Source organism: Psammomys obesus, unplaced genomic scaffold, assembly GCF_907164565.1.
Source record: "Psammomys obesus unplaced genomic scaffold, mPsaObe1.curated_primary_1811, whole genome shotgun sequence".
NCBI lineage: Eukaryota > Metazoa > Chordata > Mammalia > Rodentia > Muridae > Psammomys > Psammomys obesus.
Window position 1 is genome coordinate 6344856 of NW_026596256.1, and position 17714 is coordinate 6362569.

At 40.1% G+C, this 17714-nt stretch overlaps 1 non-coding gene across 1 annotated transcript; it reads right to left on the reverse strand.

The window, feature by feature from the left end:
- Positions 1-17374: 17374 nt before the first annotated feature.
- LOC129668830 (U6 spliceosomal RNA) lies at positions 17375-17480 on the reverse strand. Its single transcript, XR_008718983.1, has one exon. It is a non-coding gene; the product is annotated as a U6 spliceosomal RNA (small nuclear RNA).
- Between the last annotated feature and the right edge of the window lie 234 nt (positions 17481-17714).

The window sequence follows — 17714 nt, forward strand, 5'->3', positions numbered from 1 at the left end:
AAATTTATTCTGAAGTGTGTTTCTTTAGAATTCTGACATATTTGAATCAAAGGTTTTAGACTACCAAAGGCACTGTCAGTTACCACTGGGGAGCGCATTTAGAAATATTTTCCAATTCTGTGGTCACAAAAAGAATTTGACATACATTTAAAAACTGCTAGCTTAACGCTTTGTGGTTATTGCTGGGGATAAAGTACATCATATTTTAAAATGATGGAGTTTGTTATAAAATCAATTTTGCCATTTCCTTTTGGGTATTGTGAATACCAAAATGGTATTAAACTAAAGGATTTATGTAATCTTTATAAAGAATTCTGCAGTAAGCCAGATAGGTGACTTTTGTGTGACATGCATGTCAAGCAAGGGAATACAGAGCTCTGTAAGTAGATGGCAGAATCATTCTATTGCTGAATCATATCTCACCCATTCTTATAAAATGTTCTCAAGGTGATGTGATGGTGACTACAATCTGTGGAGCAAAAAAAACCCCACTGTGGAGTCACTGTATGTCCTCCAGTACATACATAGGGATCACCTTCTTGGATATTTAATACTATGAAACCAGTACTGGCCCTCACTTGTAATCTCAGCATTTGGGAAGTGAAAGCAGGAGGATTGAGAGTTCAAGGCCATCCTTAGCTACATCATGAGTTTGAGGCCAGCCCAGACTACATGAGAATTTGTCTCAAACCAAATAAAACCATGCCAAACCTCTTAAAGTTTTCGTTTTAATTTTATAAACAATGTCACTTCAATTGGGAGAGGGGAGCGACTGACATGAACTGGCACAGTTTTATCTACTTTAAATACAATCTCTATAAGTAGTAGTTCCACTGTTTCCTCCGAGAATCTTTTGGTGCAAGATGAAAGCCTGCATTCTTTTTTCAGCCTGGTTGCTGCATCCCACGATGTACTTGCCCAACCACAGAATGTGGGAGTGGGAGACGGCTCATTATAAGCAGAGGACAATGGTATGGATGGCAGCATCTGCAACTGGGCATTTGAAAGAAAGGTTCTGGAAGAGTGAAAACAGATAGGATAATATTAAGGAATACACCAGAGTGGGAGGCACTTTATCTCAAATGTGCAGAAGTCTGAAGCTGCATTCACTTCCCAAGAATGCTCTTCACTCTCAGGGTGAGACTGCCTACAGACACAAGAGGAGTTGCAACGAGGAACTTACTGGAACCTACCATTTAAAGAAAAATTCTAGGAACAGATGTCTTGGTCCTTTCTCTTGTATCTTACTGTTGTTTATCCTCCATCAACCACACAAAGAACCCTTGACTTTTCATGTTCAACCTTCATGCAAAACTCAAAACTGCATTCAAAAAAATGTTTTGCTCTCTGGAGATGGGATATTGATGAAGCCACACAGGATCTGGCCCTCACCATAAGAAACCTAAGAAGCTGGACTATATGAGCTATGGTGGCATTTAGATGTAGTCCATTGTCTATACTGTCCCCTCTCTGAGTACACAGATAAAAGCTTGTCCACCCCAAAAGGAAGACAGACTTTTGTGCTTACAGAAAAATCTACCCAGCTGCCTTCATTCATAAATATGAATGGTTACCACAAGATTGGCAGGTATACAGCACAAAAAATAATCTAAAAATCTTTTTTGAGACAATTTCTTGGCATATATATCTAGGATGGCTTCAAATTAACTGTGTAGAAAAGGCTGGCTTATAACTCTCAGTTGATCCTTTTTCCTAGCCCCTGAGTACTGAGATTAAGGTGTGAGCCACCATGCCTGGCTACAAGTCACTTACTCAGCATTTATTTTTAAAATGTGTGGTAAGCAGTCAGTGTATTTTAAATTCTGTTATGGTCACTTGGAACATAGGAAGAAAGCAAAGTTCCTCATCTCATTAACATATATTTCAGACAGAGAACCAGACAATGCACACATAATAAACATAAGACATGCACTTTAGGTAGGATAGTAAAGATGAAATAGGTGGCCTGAGGGAGGAAGTCAAAGTTTAGTAACCAGAGGAGGTGGTACAAGTGATGAGCAAAACCAGAAAAACTATAATGACCCTCAAGAAAATACAAGATCAATGGATGGCTTTCTGGATATGAAAAAGACACCTTCAGTTTTCCCAATTCAAACTTAGCAGGTGAATTTGAGGAGAGACTACCCATTGCTAAGAGTTCTGGAAGATTCTGGAGAATCGGAATTCTGGAGAAAACACCTTAGAATGTTATGTGTTGCATACCTGCCAATCTTGTGGTAACCACTCGTATTTATGAATGAAGGCAGCTGGCAGATTTGTCAGTAAAACCACAGCTGGATAAAGGCTGAGAACTTGTAATTCTCATCTGCTTCCTGGTAACTTACAGCTGAGGCTGGCCTGGAAGCAATTTCTCCTGGCTCAGCTGCACTGTGTGAGCATCCAGATACAGGGAGGGAAGAAAAAGGTCGTGCTGCCTGCATCCATACCAGAACCCTGACTGTCTTAGCATGCACCCTTCAGCTGAAGATGCACACTGGATATCCCTGGAGCACTGGTCCAGGTGGAAGGCCAAGAGTCTCTCCATGTCCTCAGTTGAGAACGGTACCAAGGCTATCAGAATCATTGCTAGCATACCGCACCTGCGGTTAGAAAGGTTTCCTAAATTAGGCAGCCAATATACAGAAAGTGACTGCTATTGGCAGGTTGATGGCCTCTATGCTCTATTGATTAAGTCCTAAGTGGAGTTTTCAATAATCAAGTGATCTAGGGATTGAAAATGTATGGTACACGTTAATTTTGTAGTCAGTCCTAGCCAGGGGAGGGTTGAACTAGCTGGGGTTTTAGGTCCTCTATGCATGGTTCTTAATTGGGGTATCAGTCTCTGCAGGACCCTTGGCCCAGTTTTTTGTTTGTTTGTTTGTTGGTTGGTTGGTCTGTTGGTCTCCTTTTGGACCTCCTGTCCCCTCATGGTCTTTCTGTCTCTCCCTTCCTTCAAAAGATTCCCTGCAATTTGCCCAAAGTTTGGCTATGAGTCTCAGCCTCTACTTCAATACCTTGATCAGTAGAGTCTTTCAGAGGCTGTCTGTGGTAGGCTCCTGTCCTGTTCCCTGTCTGATGTCTATTGTGTTTGCCTTTCTGAATTAGGATTGAGCATCTTTCCTAGGGTCTTCCTTGTCTCCAAGTGGGGTCCCTAGGAAGGGGAACAGGGACTGTCTCTGGCATGAACTCAGTGATAGGCTTTCTGATCAACTCTCCCTGGGGAGTGCAGCCTTGCCAGGCCACAGAGGAAGAAAATGCAGCCAGTCCTTATGAGACCTGATAGACTAGGGTCAGATAGAGGGGGAGGAGGTCCTCCCCTATCAGGGAACCAGGGAACGGGCATAGGGGGAGAAGAGGGAGAGATGGTGCGATTGGGAGGAGATGAGGGAGGGGGCCACAGCCAGGATACAAAGTGAATAAATTGTAATAAATGAAAATTTAAAAACAAAAAGAGATTCACAACATCACCTACAAGTTATTCTAGCAACAAATCCAGCTCTTAGCTCTGACTTCCAGCTTACAGAGAATATCATGGAAAGGAAAAAAAAATTAGATGTAATAACTCAATGTCATAAAAAGTCTTCATGTGTTGGAAAGAGAAAATATGATTCTTAATAAAGATGTTTCAGAGACAGAGCATGTGAATGCCACATATAATTCTTGATCACAACCCATTTAGAACAAGTAAGGTGCTCAAGATATTTTGAAATAATTAGAGAAATTTGAATATTAAATTGGAATCCATTAGGAAATGTGATCAAACATCTGCTCAGCCTTAGGGCACCCACAGCAGTCCAAGCCCCTCTCCGACCCCCATCTAGCTTACTGATCCACTGAATTTATTGGGTTCATATATATAGGCATAATAGTAAAGGGATAACTTAAAGGAGCTTGGTGTGGAGAGCCAAGTTCTGCCGCGCCCTAAAGATGGCGCTGGCTTCCGCCTCTTGTAGGCAAAAGCTCTCGGTAAACAACTCCTTATTTGGTTGTGTATGTGCATCGGGCTCGCTTCCGCAGTTGTGGACTAATCTGCAGGCACCACGTAGCTTGTCAGGATTGGCTGGCCATAGGCTATTTAATTGGCGGGCTGGGCTTCCCGGGGGTGGGGGTGGGGGGGTCAGAAGATTGTTCAAGGTTCCTGAATAAACTGCATTGAGAAGAGTCCAGTGTTGCGTCTACAGCTTGGGAGAGGCAAAGGACACTGCATCACTGAGAAGCCCATCCCAGCAAGCGTGATAACTCATAAAAGTTGCATCCTGCTGACAACTTACAGGCAGCTCTGTCAGCCATAGAGTCTCCTCCTGCAGAAGGTGTTATGGCTTGTGTAGGAGGCCTTGTGAAGGTTTTGAGTTTTAAGGCCTCCCTGAGACTTAGTTATTTACTTCCTGGGTCTTAAAAGTGTGTTATTGCTTATTTATATTATTGTATATATCTGTGCATATGTATGAAGAAGTGGTGTGTGTGTGTGTGTGTGTGTGTGTGTGTGTGTATACACACTGAGAGCAGAAAAAGAGGGCTTTCTTGAAAAGCCATACGTGGATTAAACAAGAGTCTCATCTCTGGTTTACTATGGCTGAGGGAGCAGCTAGCCCTGCCAAATGGTATTTTAAATCTCTAACCACAAACCTCAAGTGAGCCCTGGGGAGTGCCTAGCAATTCTACTCTTCTCCAACCTCCAAAACCACTTCCCTCTTTTCTCTTAGCCAAGAACCTTGCTTCTTATCTTACTGAGAAAATAACCATCATTAGAACACTTGCTCATCTTCCACTGCAAGTCTACTCTTCTGACTCTCCCATTCCTCTTGAGTTCACCCCCCTGGGATATTCTTGTCTGCTCTTATTTCTGGTCAACTCCTCCCTTTTGAGCATTGGGATGCATCCTCTAAGCACACTGAAAGCTTTAGTATAGTGACTTTCCTTCATTCCTATGTGTCAGCATTTCCCAACAAATTAGATCAGCAACTGAAGGCCATAGTTGGTAGCTCTTGATCCTCAGTCCTGTTTCTGGGTTCTATAAAAGCCTTATTTTGACTTCTTATTCACATTTTACTCAATCAATCAATCAATCAATCAATCATCAATCAGTCAGTCAACCAATCAACCAATTAGAGAGCATGCTAATTTTCATCTCTTCTACCCTGCTTCAGAAGGAAAAACACCACAAATAAATTTAGAGTCTCTTTTTCTGACTCTTGTATTACTTCCATATTCTGACTCCTTTACACTTTATTGTTGCTATATAACAGGATACCTGGGTAATGTATTAAGATAAGAGATTTATTTTGTGGGTCTAGACATTGGGATACTTAAGAGCATGACTCTGGAATCTGCTTGGCTTCTGGTGGGCCTCATGGTGTTTCAACTTGATGTAGGAAGTGCAAGTGCAAATGAGGTCACACAGAAGTGAGAGGAGGGTCTGGATTCCAGAGACAGCTCACATATTCTCTTCTTCCTCCTCCTTCATCTTTAACCCTTTCAAGAAGGGTTTAATCCTTTAATGAAGGCTTCTCCTCTGTGATCCTAACAAACCCAACTGGATCTCGGTCCCTAACAATAATACTCAATACCAATTCAAGATTCTATACATGAGTTTGGGGGATGCAGTCAAACCACAGCTGTGACTGTAGGAGTCTTTCTCACCAGCTCAACCACAACTTCCTCTGAGGTTGCTGCGGTTTACAAAGGCTCTCCTACCCCTCACACTTCATTCTTGTTTCTTTCCTTTCTTGGGAAGCAGAGGCTGGTAGATTTCAGCAAGCGCCAGGCCAGCCTGATTTATGTGGGCACTTTGATTACATGAAAACTTTTAGCTTTATGGTAAATTGCTCTGTCTGTTCTCTCCTACTTCTTCCCTGTGTTCTTCAGTCATTATTGCTGACGATTGTCTCTTCTTCTTTCTTTTTTTTTAGTGTTTTTTACATACAGTGTATTTGGTAATAGTTTCCCCTTCCCCAACTCCTTCTATAGCTTCCTTTATTTCCCTATCAACTCAGCTTCATGTACTTTCTTTCTCTTAAGAGAAACCAAAATAACAAAATTCAGAACCAAAACAAATCCCACAAAAAAGCATGGAGTTCATTTTGTGCTGGCTGGCCAGCTACTTGTGAGCATGGGGCCTGCTCTGGAGTGTGGTTGATACACCCAGTGTTAGTCCATTGAAGAAAATTCCTTGTCCCTTTCCTAGAAGCCATCCATTGTGTATAGCCTTTTGAGTAGAGGTGAGACTCTGTGACTGCTTTCCCTCCTCTGTGCTGGGACTTTGGCTGATAAATTTCTCACATTCTTATTCCATCTTGCTTCTACAAGAGTAACACAGACTGTCGCTCCTCTGCATGCTCCTTTTATCACAAGATTATTTCATCCTACACGTAAAGCGTGCTCCTCAACCTGTGGGTCGCAACCCCAACCCTTTCACAGGGGTTGTTTAAGACCATCTACATATCAGATATTTATATTACTATTTATAACAATAGCAAAATTATAGTCATGAAATGGCAACAAAAAATAATTTTATGGTTGAGGCCACCACAACATGAGGATCTGTATTAAGGGGTTGCACATTAGGAAGGTTAAAGAACCACTGACAGAGCATAAATTGTTTTGATTGTGGGCAGTAAAGATGCTTACTATTAATTCCTCTCTATGAATTATTTAAGAGGCTTTGTCTCTTCTCCTAGTGCACACAATTGCAAGCTCTTCCTCCTTAGTGGAGTCACTATCAAAGAAAACATTTGAAGGATTGAGCATCTTCCCTAGGGTCTGCCTTCTTATTTAGCTTCTTTAGAAATACAGATTTTACTATGTTTATCCTATGTTATATGTCTAATATCCACTTAGAAGTGAGTATATACCATGTGTGTCTTTCTGCTTCTGGGTTACCTCACTCAGGGTGATCTTTCCTAGATCCCACTATTTGCCTGCAAATTTCATAATTTCCTTGTTTTTAATTGCTGAGTAGTATTCTATTGTGTAAATATACAATTTCTGTATCCATTCTTTGGTTGTTTCCAGATTCTGGCTATTATGAATAAAGCTGCTACAAACATGGTTGAGCAAATGTCCTTGTTGTATAGTTGAGCATATTTCATATATATGCCTAGGAGTGGTATAGCTGGATCTTGAGCTATTACTAATTTTGTGGGAAAGTGCCATATTGATTTCCAAATTGGTTGTACAAGTTTACATTATACAAGTTTACATTCCCACAAGCAATGGAGGAGGGTTCCCCTTTCTCTACGTCCTTTCCAGCATGTATTGCCACTTGAGTTTTTGATCTTAGCCATAAGTAGGAGAAGACAGGGAACAGGAAAGGAGCCTACCACAGAGGGCCTCTGGAAGATTCTACCCAGCAGTATATTGAAGCAGATGTTGAGACTCATGACAAACTTTGGGCAGAGTGCAGGGAATCTTATGAAAGAAGGGGGAGATAGAAAGACCTGGAGGGGACAGGAGCTCCACAAGGAGACCAACAGAATCAAAAATTCTGGGCCCAGAGGGCCCTGCAGAGAGAGATCAATACCCCAACTAAGGATCATGCATGGAGAGGACCTAAAAGCCCTGCTCAGGTGTAGCCAACAGAAGTGGGTTCCCTAGTAAGGGGAACAGGGGCTGTCTCTGGCATGAACTCAATTTTAGGCTCTCTGATCACCTCCTCCTGGGGAGGTGCAGCCTTGCCAAGCCACAGAGGAAGATGATGCAGCCAGTCCTGATGAGACCTGATAGGCTAGGGTCATATACATGAGGAGGAGGACCTCCACTACCAGTGGACTAGGAGAGGGTCATAGGGGGAGAAGAAGAAGGGAGGGCAGGACTGGAAAGAAATGAGGGAGGGGACTACAGCTGGGATACAAAGTGAATAAATTGTAATAATAAATAAATAGATAGATAGATAGATAGATAGATAGATAGATAAATAAGTAAAAAGATAAATAAATAAATAGATAGATAGATAGATAGATAGATAGATAGATAGATAGATAGATAAAAGAAGACATTTGAAGGAATTATAAGAAATGCCATCTAGCCTTTTTGGCCAAGTAAACTGACAATATTACGATTTACCTGTGCTTTGTGACCACCACCTTCCAAGCCATCATTGTTTTTATTGAAAAGAAAGCACATATAGGCTGGGAGCTGGGAAAAGTTATCCTGTTGCCCACCTGGAGTTCAGTCATATGGAGTATCATGACTTTGAATTCACTAATTCATCATCATTCTTCTGTTTTGCTTCTCTAGGAAGAATATTGAATTTGATCCATATTTGAACTAAATAGGAAAATGAGTCATTTTTATTATTTTACAGGTTAAGACTAAGTGATGCTTAGTGCAATTCTGACACTTAACAATGAGGAGATGTTCTGTAAGGGTTAGTGGAATGCAGTGCTAGACAAGGTTTCCAGGGTTTGTACAATCTCTACCTGCTTTTCCAGGCACTTAGTTGACAGCATTTCAGAGTTAATGTAAACACTGCACAGACACACACTCACAAACACACACACATTCACACACACACTCACATACACACTCACACATGTTCCCACTCAGATACACACACAGGACGAAAAGAAGAATCAAATGCAGAAGAATATGCCATCAAGCTATTAGTGAGGATTTAGCTGTAGGAAAAATGAGACTTTTGAGAAGCAGTGGATATTTTACCTTCTCTTTGCTGGAAAGGATCAGTCAGTACTAGACACTGAGATTGCCTAAGTGTTTGAGATGGCTTTTGCTTTGTTTTCTTCTGCTTCCTGGGAATAAGTGAGAACAGAACAGTTCTGATGTCTCACTTGTTCTTTGAGAACAAAATGCTTGTACCACATTTCAAAAGCAGGGCACACATTGAGATGTCTACCTTGCCAATAGCACAGAGCAGGAGTTGGGATCCAGTGAGCTTGGGTGTGTTACTCTGTTGGGAGACTCAATATTGATTCACTAGTCTATCTTTGTTCATTTCTTCTTTTGACAAATATATTTTGTTATTTTATATGTATATGTTCATGCGTGTAGGTGCCCTCAGAGGCCAGAAGAGGATATCAGATCTCCTGAAACTGGAGTTACAGGTGGTTGTGAACAACCATTGTAGGTACTAGGAGCACAATTCTGATCCTCTACAAGAACAACCAGTGATCTTAACCACTGAACCATTTGTTCATTTCTTTAACAGATACTATGCATAGTGCCAAATTGTCAAATAAAGTAAACTCTGGATTTAATGATCTCTTCCTTTGCATCTGCTTGATTTAATTGCAGTGGTTGTCCCTTCTCCTGTTCCTGTTTCCCATATGAACCTTTGTTACTAGTTTACTTCCACTGGCATGGATGTATGATGTACACAAAATGCTTTGGTCAGCACCTGTATAGTAGGTATTTATGCATGCTGGCCATTAACATCATTGGCATCATCGCTGTCTTCTTCCTTAGGATTCTCTTACTGGACTTTGCCACAGTGACAACTATCAGACCTTGTATATTCAGGTAATGGAAAACAACAACAAAACCCCACTCTAATTTGTTACTAAGACCAACATTCAGGAACTACTGATTGGTGTAATGAAAAACTGATTCTAGTTTTCTCTACCCTTTCACAAAATTGTATTAAATTTTGTGCTGTATTAAAGGGCCATATTAGAAAGGTTGAGAACCACTGCCGTAGATGGTTGGGAAGAACAGAGGGAATCCAAGAATGTGGCAGGAGCTATGCAGTGGATCAGGGAACTGGAAAAATAGCACTGTGTAAGAAGATTCTCTCATTCTCAGTTCTTGAAGTTCACTGCTAAAGCCAAACAAGGAAAACATCGAGAGTGAGAAAACAGCATTGCAACCTTCTGGCCACCTGCCCTGGACCTGCCTCAAATTCCTCAAGCAATAGATTTCAAGAAGCAAGAGCAAGAGTGAACCAGTTGAAAGTAGCAGTTGAGTGGTGCCCAGAAGTGTGTTTAACAGCAGTCAAATAGAACTGCATGCAAACCGTGGCTCTAAAATCTACACTCTCCCTCTACTCATGATGAGACTTTGAAATTCTTGATGAGGTGAATGTGTCTTCTCGAATATTCTTCTCTTGTCCATTTCTTCACGTTATGCTGGAGTCTAGGTTTTGAAGCTCATGGATGACCTCTACCTTCTCTCCAGGTGTCTGGGAACTTTGTGCCTTTTTTATCTTTTTCTTTAATCCATTCCCCAGGTGGGTTGTAAATATCACAGAGCATCAACCTCATCCTTCTCACTCCTCTTTGTATCTTCAGTGTCAAGTACAGTGTTTGGCAATCAGTAACAATGTGCTGATTGTTGACTAACTAAGAAGACAGAGAAATTACCAGAGAGGCAGGTGCATATTCTTTGAGATGCAAGACAAAGGTTTTTTTTTCTTTATTTTATTAAGAATATATTTGTAAACTGGTAATGGTGGCATATGACTTTAATCCAGCACAGGGAGGCAGAGGCAGGTGGATCTCTGTGAGTTGGAGGCCAGCCTGCTCTACACTACAAGGGTAACCCAGGACAGCCAAGGCTATACAGAGAAACCCTGTCTTGAAAACAAACAAAAACAAACAAACAAAAGAATATATTTGTAAACTTCTCTATCTTGGGTCAATGCAAGATGATAAAAGTAAGAGCTACCCTGGTGATAATTATGAGATTTTTAATATGTTAATGCTTTACTAAAGCATGTTAAATATTTCCACATACAGTGTTTACTCTAAAGCAATCAGCCCATGTATGTAGGCAAATACTTAGCTCCACATTGTTACATTACAATTTTAATAGCTTCTGTTTTTTTGGTGGAGTATCTACACTAAGCAAAACGGGCCATACTTAAAAGGCAAAGAATATTGATACTCTCTTTACTTCAAAGGCTGCTCACACTATAGTAAAGAATAAATGAGAATTTAACAAAACAGAAAAGAAGCTTATTATTCCTCTTAATATAAACTCTGACATCACTACATCAACTTTTCTTGCTCATGCAAACAATAAGGTTTGTGTTTTAAACTGGATTGTGATCTTGTCACTTAAACATCCTTACACACAAACTTTTGCTAGATATTTATGTGTGAATGGTGTCAAGGTCTTAGTCCTATGTGAGAGATGTATCCATTAACCTAATCGGAAAAGTCTTCTTGTTTTAAAAAAAGAAATCAAAGCTTATGAAGAGGAAGGCTTTGTCAGTGGAAGTCTGTCTTTGTAGATCATTGTAGGTAGTTATTCATTGAAAAATAGGTTTCAAACATTATTTACATAAGCTCCACATGGTCTTAGGTGAGATGAATCAGTGTTCTTATTGCTTGATAGAGCATGTTCTCTCAGACACTGTGTACTTAGGTAATGTGAGATTTTTGTTTTGTTTTGAGCAGAATAGGACATTTTTATCTTAAAGCTAGACTAAAGTGAAATATATCATTTTTTTTCTTAGAATAGATAGCATTTTTCCTTGTGACTGTAGAAAAATCTCTAAACAAGCAAACAAAAACACTAGCAGCAGAGCTGGGTATAAAAGAGGTGTGGTTACTTGAAGCTTAATGTATTCTCTTGCTATTCATAAAAAAGATTCTGGAAGAAGTCAGATGCTTGAGAGTTAGGGCATAGACTGCTGTGTCTGATAAAGGTTGAGCCCAACCTTTCAGCTCAACAAAGAACATCTACAAAATAACAATGATACAAGGTTCTAGTCTGCTCTGTAGAGTGTGTTATGACCTTGGAAAATGTATTTAACATCTCTCCATTTTTGTTTTCATTTTTACATAACCTGAAGTACAGCATCCTGATTTTGGCTGGCCCTGTTCAAAATTCAAAGGTGTCTGGCATCTTTACTGCCTGCTGTACCATTCAGAGTAAGTGGTCTCATCCTTTTTAGGTTCTCTTCTCTCTACTTGTGCTTAATTTCTTTATAAAGCTCTATAAAATGTGTTTGTTTGCTTGTTTATCTGTTTTGTTTTTCTCCACAAAATATAGCTCCATGGCAGAATGATCATTGGTATCATTCTATTATGTACCAAGTACTGGCTTACTGTCAGGGAGTGGTTTCTGGGTACGGTCTTCAAAGAACTGGAAACAAGAATTCTATTACATGGTCACAGCAACCTTATTCTAAGTAGTAAATAGTCACTGTCCATGTATGGATGAGTGGTGGATAAAATGCTAGAATTTGATTTTTTTTTCAGCCCTAAAATAGAAGAATTTGTCATATTCTGCAATATGTATGAAATTTAAAAACATTTTCTACTTGAAAGGACAATAATTAAATTATTACATTGTATGATGTTCTCAAAGAAGTCCTGTTCAAAAAGACAGAAAAGTGGTAGTGTTTGCCTGGATTCTGAGGAGAGGGTAGACTTGGAAGTTAGTATTTCATGGCTACAGAATTTAGTGGGAAGATGGAAGGTTTGGCAACAGATAATTGTGACAGATTTGAATGTATTCAACATCACAAGACTGAACCCTTAAAGATGGTTAAAATGGTAAATCTTATGTGTATTTTACCATAAAACCATTACTGAGTATATGAATTGTCAAGGGTCTCCTTTGCACAGCCGTCTCTAGAGCACTGCTCTCTACCTCCTCCATCCTGCCTATATTGTTCCTCATGGAGTCACCTCCTCAATTCCTTCCCTCCAGTCAAGTCTCAGCTTAGAACAAATTCCTTATTGGAAGTGGTGGGGACACATTAGACAGAATCTTTTTTCTTTGCTATTGTAAAGGGTTTGTCAAGTGGCTGACACCTGGAAAAGGAAGAAGGAGGCTTTTTAGAGACCGGTGACATTCCTTTGATCATTGTGACAGTCAAGGGACAGATGTAGCTCAGTGGTTGAGTGTTTACCTAGCATGCAGAAGGCCCCTTCTGCGTGTGCATTCTCAGCATCAACTAGATAGATAGATAGATAGATAGATAGATAGATAGATAGATAGATAGATGGATAGATAGATGGATAGATAGATAGATAGATGGATAGATAGATAGATAGATGGATAGATAGATAGATAGATGGATAGATAGATAGATAGATAGATGGATAGATAGATGGATGGATAGATAGATAGATAGATAGATAGATAGATAGATAGATAGATAGATAAAACTTTAAAAAAAGGAAAGGGGGTGGGAAGGAGGATGAATGAGAATGTAATATGACAATCACACATGTTCAAGTGTCAAGTATTGGGAAGTGGGTAAGACAGAGTCAGGTAGACTCCCAAATCTCCATTGTTTGGCAAACACTTATTTGGATGTTCTGTTTTCTTGTTCAGGTAGCCTGGGCTGAGCTCAGTTGTAGGTCCTTTTCTATTGAGTGAGGGTCTCCTTCTCACTGTATGCCATCTTACCATGGTGCTTAGCATGGTTTAATTATATTAACTCTGCCATTTCATTCCAGAGTACCTACTGCAGGACTTAGTGTATACTAGATTTTCAATATGCATTTTCTCTCTTGATTTGAATTATATTTGTAACTTAAGTATCTTTAAAATAGACATAATCCCTGATGGCTTATCAGAAATGTGAAGATCAGAAAGAGAAATGCTTTTAGAAAATTAATGCACTGTACAAAAATGAAGTTGTATAGTTAATCTATAATGAAAGTTTCACTTGGTCCTATTGAACCAGTTTTATTATTATTTATTCTCATATGCTTTTCTATAGTTAAAATACTACCAATCATAGAGTTCTAAAATATTGCCCAGTAAGGATTAGTGGCTGTTATGGTTTCAGTACAAAGTGTCTTTCCCCAAAACTCAGATACGGAAAGCATGGTCCCTACCTGCTGGCGCTATTTTGGAGCAAGACCCAAGGAAGGAAGTGCCAGAGTCAGGTCCTCAGGGCTATATTTTCTGTGGCCATTTTATGTCCCCCCCCTTTTTTTTCTTCTTGTTCATCATGAGGTGATTTTGCCATACTCTTCATCACCATATGCCTAGAACTAATGAATCCCAGGAGTATAGAATGAACCTTTTGAAACTTTGAGCATGGCTACAGAGACCTAGACCTGACTTGGGTCAGAAGGGGAATGAAGATAAGACAAACAGACACATGGGCAGAAATATCTAGGATTGAATTGTCTGAGCTCTTGGCTAGAGAAACCTTAGCATCCTGGAAAAAAGAGCATTTATTACATGGAGTTGGACAGAGTGATGAGGTTATTGCCTCTAGCCGCACAAGGAGGGTGGTTCTTACACAGAGATAGACAAAGAAGCAGGATTATTGTATACAGCTGATCAAGGAGAGAAGTTGGGTTAACCTTGGAGCAGTCTCTACAGGGAGCAGTTTTCATGCTGTAAACATCTTGAGGGAGAATGGTGGACATTTTCTGCACACAATATGAAATTCACACATGGACTAAAATGATGTCTTGTCATTTTCACATGAGCCTTATGTGGAGCAGGAAAGCTTTGCCATTCCTCCATGGGTCTGAGGAGCTGGGGGTCTTTGAAATGGCCATATCAACAGCACACATTCTCTTAGGACTTTACTTAGGACTCACTCAGGGCTTTAGCCACACCCGACAGAATCCAAATAAATCCTTCCTCATTTAAGCTGTTTATGTCAGATACTTTTGTTTCAGTGGCAAAACCAAGCCAAACTAACTGCACAGAATGTCAACCTTACAGAAGCTGTTTGTTTCTGTGACTAAACCCAACAGCGTTTTACTTAAGCCCTTGGCTTCCAGGAGGATTTGAAATAGCTTAATAGGTGTGCGTGTTGTGAGTGCAGCAGACTAAAACGCCAATATAAACATAAGCAGTAAAGACTCATGAGATCTCAGACGGAAACAAGGACTCCTTGAGGCCACCATGTTACATTCATTCCAGCAAAGAGTTTAACTTGTCCCTGATTGGAGACTTAGGGAGAGCTGAGTTTGAAGATGATGGAAACACATACCTATTAAGCTTTGTTCACAGCATCCTGTGGCTTCTCCACTACATATCTCCAAAGTCATTTAAATCCTCCTGGAAGCCAAAGGCTTAAGAACAACGTGGTTAGGTTTAGTCACAGAAAGAATTCACTTTTCTGAGGCTGATATTCTGTTGGGTTTTGTCACAAAAGTATCTGACCAAACAATGAAAGTAAGGAAGGATTTATTTGGGTGCAGAAAGTTTCAAGGCAAAACAGAAGTCACACTGTGGGAAGTCTTTTGCTAGAGGCTTTTAGCCAGATTCACACTGGAATAGACGGCAAGGGGCTGGAGAGATAGATGGCTCAGTGGTTATAAGCACTGACTGCTCTTCCAGAGGCCCTGAATTCAATTCTCAGCACCGACATGATGGCTCATAACCATCTGTAACTCTATTTCCAGGGGATCTGATGACCTCCTCTAGCCTTCGCAGTGCCAGGCATGCACATGGTACACAGACATACAGACAAACCATCATACATACAAAAATTAAATTAAAAAGAAAAAGACTTAAGAGTGAAAATCAGAGGAGAAAGACGTAAAAATATTATGGTTTGACCAAAATAGCTAACATAGAGTTGGGGCCAAGAAAAGTGTGGTTTCTGAAAATATCAGTGCTATTAAAAAAAAAAAAAAAGCCATGTAATAGCAACAGGATATCTCAAAACTGGGCATAGTTTTAACATCTTAACACATCCAACACACTCCCTTGAGAAGCAAGCAGCTACAGAACTAAGCCCCCTCCCTGCACTTCTACAGGATCCCAAGAAATGTGTGCACTAGCATGACCTTTACTGCGCTCAGTGGCCCAGGCATCCAGAGACCACTGTGGCTGTGCATCAAAGGGGCCTGCGATTATTCCAGCTGGGCACAGACAGTTGCATCACCAACATGAGGTGACTAGCACAGTGTCTTCATTGCGACTGGGTCCTAGTCCTGCACATAGTTCTGTCTTTGGAAACTTGACCTGGGTCTTTTAAAATGACATGTTGTAACTATGTTAGAAGGTGTGAATTGGGGGCTTGATTTATGGGGGGAAAAATGAAACTCTGAAAATATGAATTAAGAGGAATTGATTTGGGTCTATGGGGGATTTTACAAAAGAGTTCTGTATTTCCTATATCTAAAATCTATTAATATTATGCTTGGTATGTCTAAAGCAGGCAAATTAATTGTTATTAGCGTACAGCATAGGTACCAAGTACAAATGAAAAAATAGAAAGTGTTATTTATCTGTTCTCTCAGAAATAAGTGCTATGGCCTTTACATTTGAAGCAGTCTTTTATTGTCAGAATCGATATGTGCTATAATTGAAGGGCTCAGGTGATGTGCTTTAACTTGCAAGCTGAAATAGAAGAAACACATAAGAAGAGAATTATGAAATATTAGAAGCAGCTGATACATTAAAGGCCAGGGAAAAATAATTCTGTGATATATTGCCAAGCAATGCTTTTCAAAGTAATATCTTGGTAATATCTTTTTAATTGAAGGCTAAATTCAAATTACTTATTATAATTATTTTAAACAATAGAATATACTGAATTAAAATGGTAACTACAGCCTCTATAGTTCATCTATTTTAAAATTATATTTAATGTGTATGAATGTTCACTCATATCTATGTATGTACATCCTATAAGTGCCTACAGAAATCAGAAGAGGCATGAGATACCATGAAACTGGAAGGAAAGGGCCACTGTGTAGGTGCTAGGAACCAAGTCTGTGTCCTTTGTAAGAGTAGCCAATGCTGTTAACTGATGAGCCACCTCTTCAGCCCTTCATTCATCTTTCTAGCTCAATTTTTGATTCCATGCATTGTGTATTTTGAAATTTTTTTCATTATTTTTAATATAATTTTTTATTTATTATAGTTTATTCACTTTGCATGCCAGCTGTAGCCCCACCTTCGTTCCCTCCTGCCCTCCTTCCCTCCCTCATTTCCTCCCATGCCCCTTTTCCAGTCCACTGATTGTGGAGGTCCTCCTCCCCTTCCATCTGACCCTAGCCTATCAGGTCTCATGAAGACTGTCTTTTACAGTCTTCTGTGGCCTGGTCAAGCTGCTCCCCATTCAGGGGGAGGTGATCAAAGAGCCAGCCACTGAGTTCATGTCAGAGACAACCCCTGTTCCCTTTATTAAGGAGCCCATTTGGAGACTGAGCTACCACAGGCTATCTCTGTGCAGAAGGTCTAGGTTATTTCAATGAATGGTCCTTGGTTGGAGTATCAGTCTCAGAAAAGACCGCTAGGCCCAGATTTTTTTGGTTCTGATATTCTCCTTGTGGAGCTCCAGACCCTTTCAGGTCTTTCTATCTCCCCCTTCTTTCATAAGATTCCCTGCAATCTACCCAAAGTATGGCTATGAGTCTCAGCATCTGCTTTAATACTCTGCTGGGTAGAATTTTTCAGAGGCCCTCTGTGATAGGCTCCTGTCTTGTTCCTTATTTTCACATTCTTCCGATGTCTATCCCATTTGCCTTTCTGAATGAAGATTGAAAATATGGAACGCTTCAAGAATTTGCATATCATTCTTGCGCAGGGGCTGTGTTAATGTTCTCTGTATCTTTCAGTTTTAGTGTATGTGTTGCCGAAGTGAGCACTCTAGCTCATTTAACAGACATTTCATATGAGAAGAATTTTAAAGTGTCTCTCTAATTCACCCAGTTTAGTTCGCTTCTAGAATGGTTCTTCAAACAATTTAAGGGAACTATTCAATCATTTTCCAGAGTCCTTTGTAATGAGGAATCTACATGGGAACCATTTAACTCATGCTTTACAGGTACCTTATTGTCTCCTTTGGGTTTTGTGCATAACAGCATGACAGTCTTTTTGTG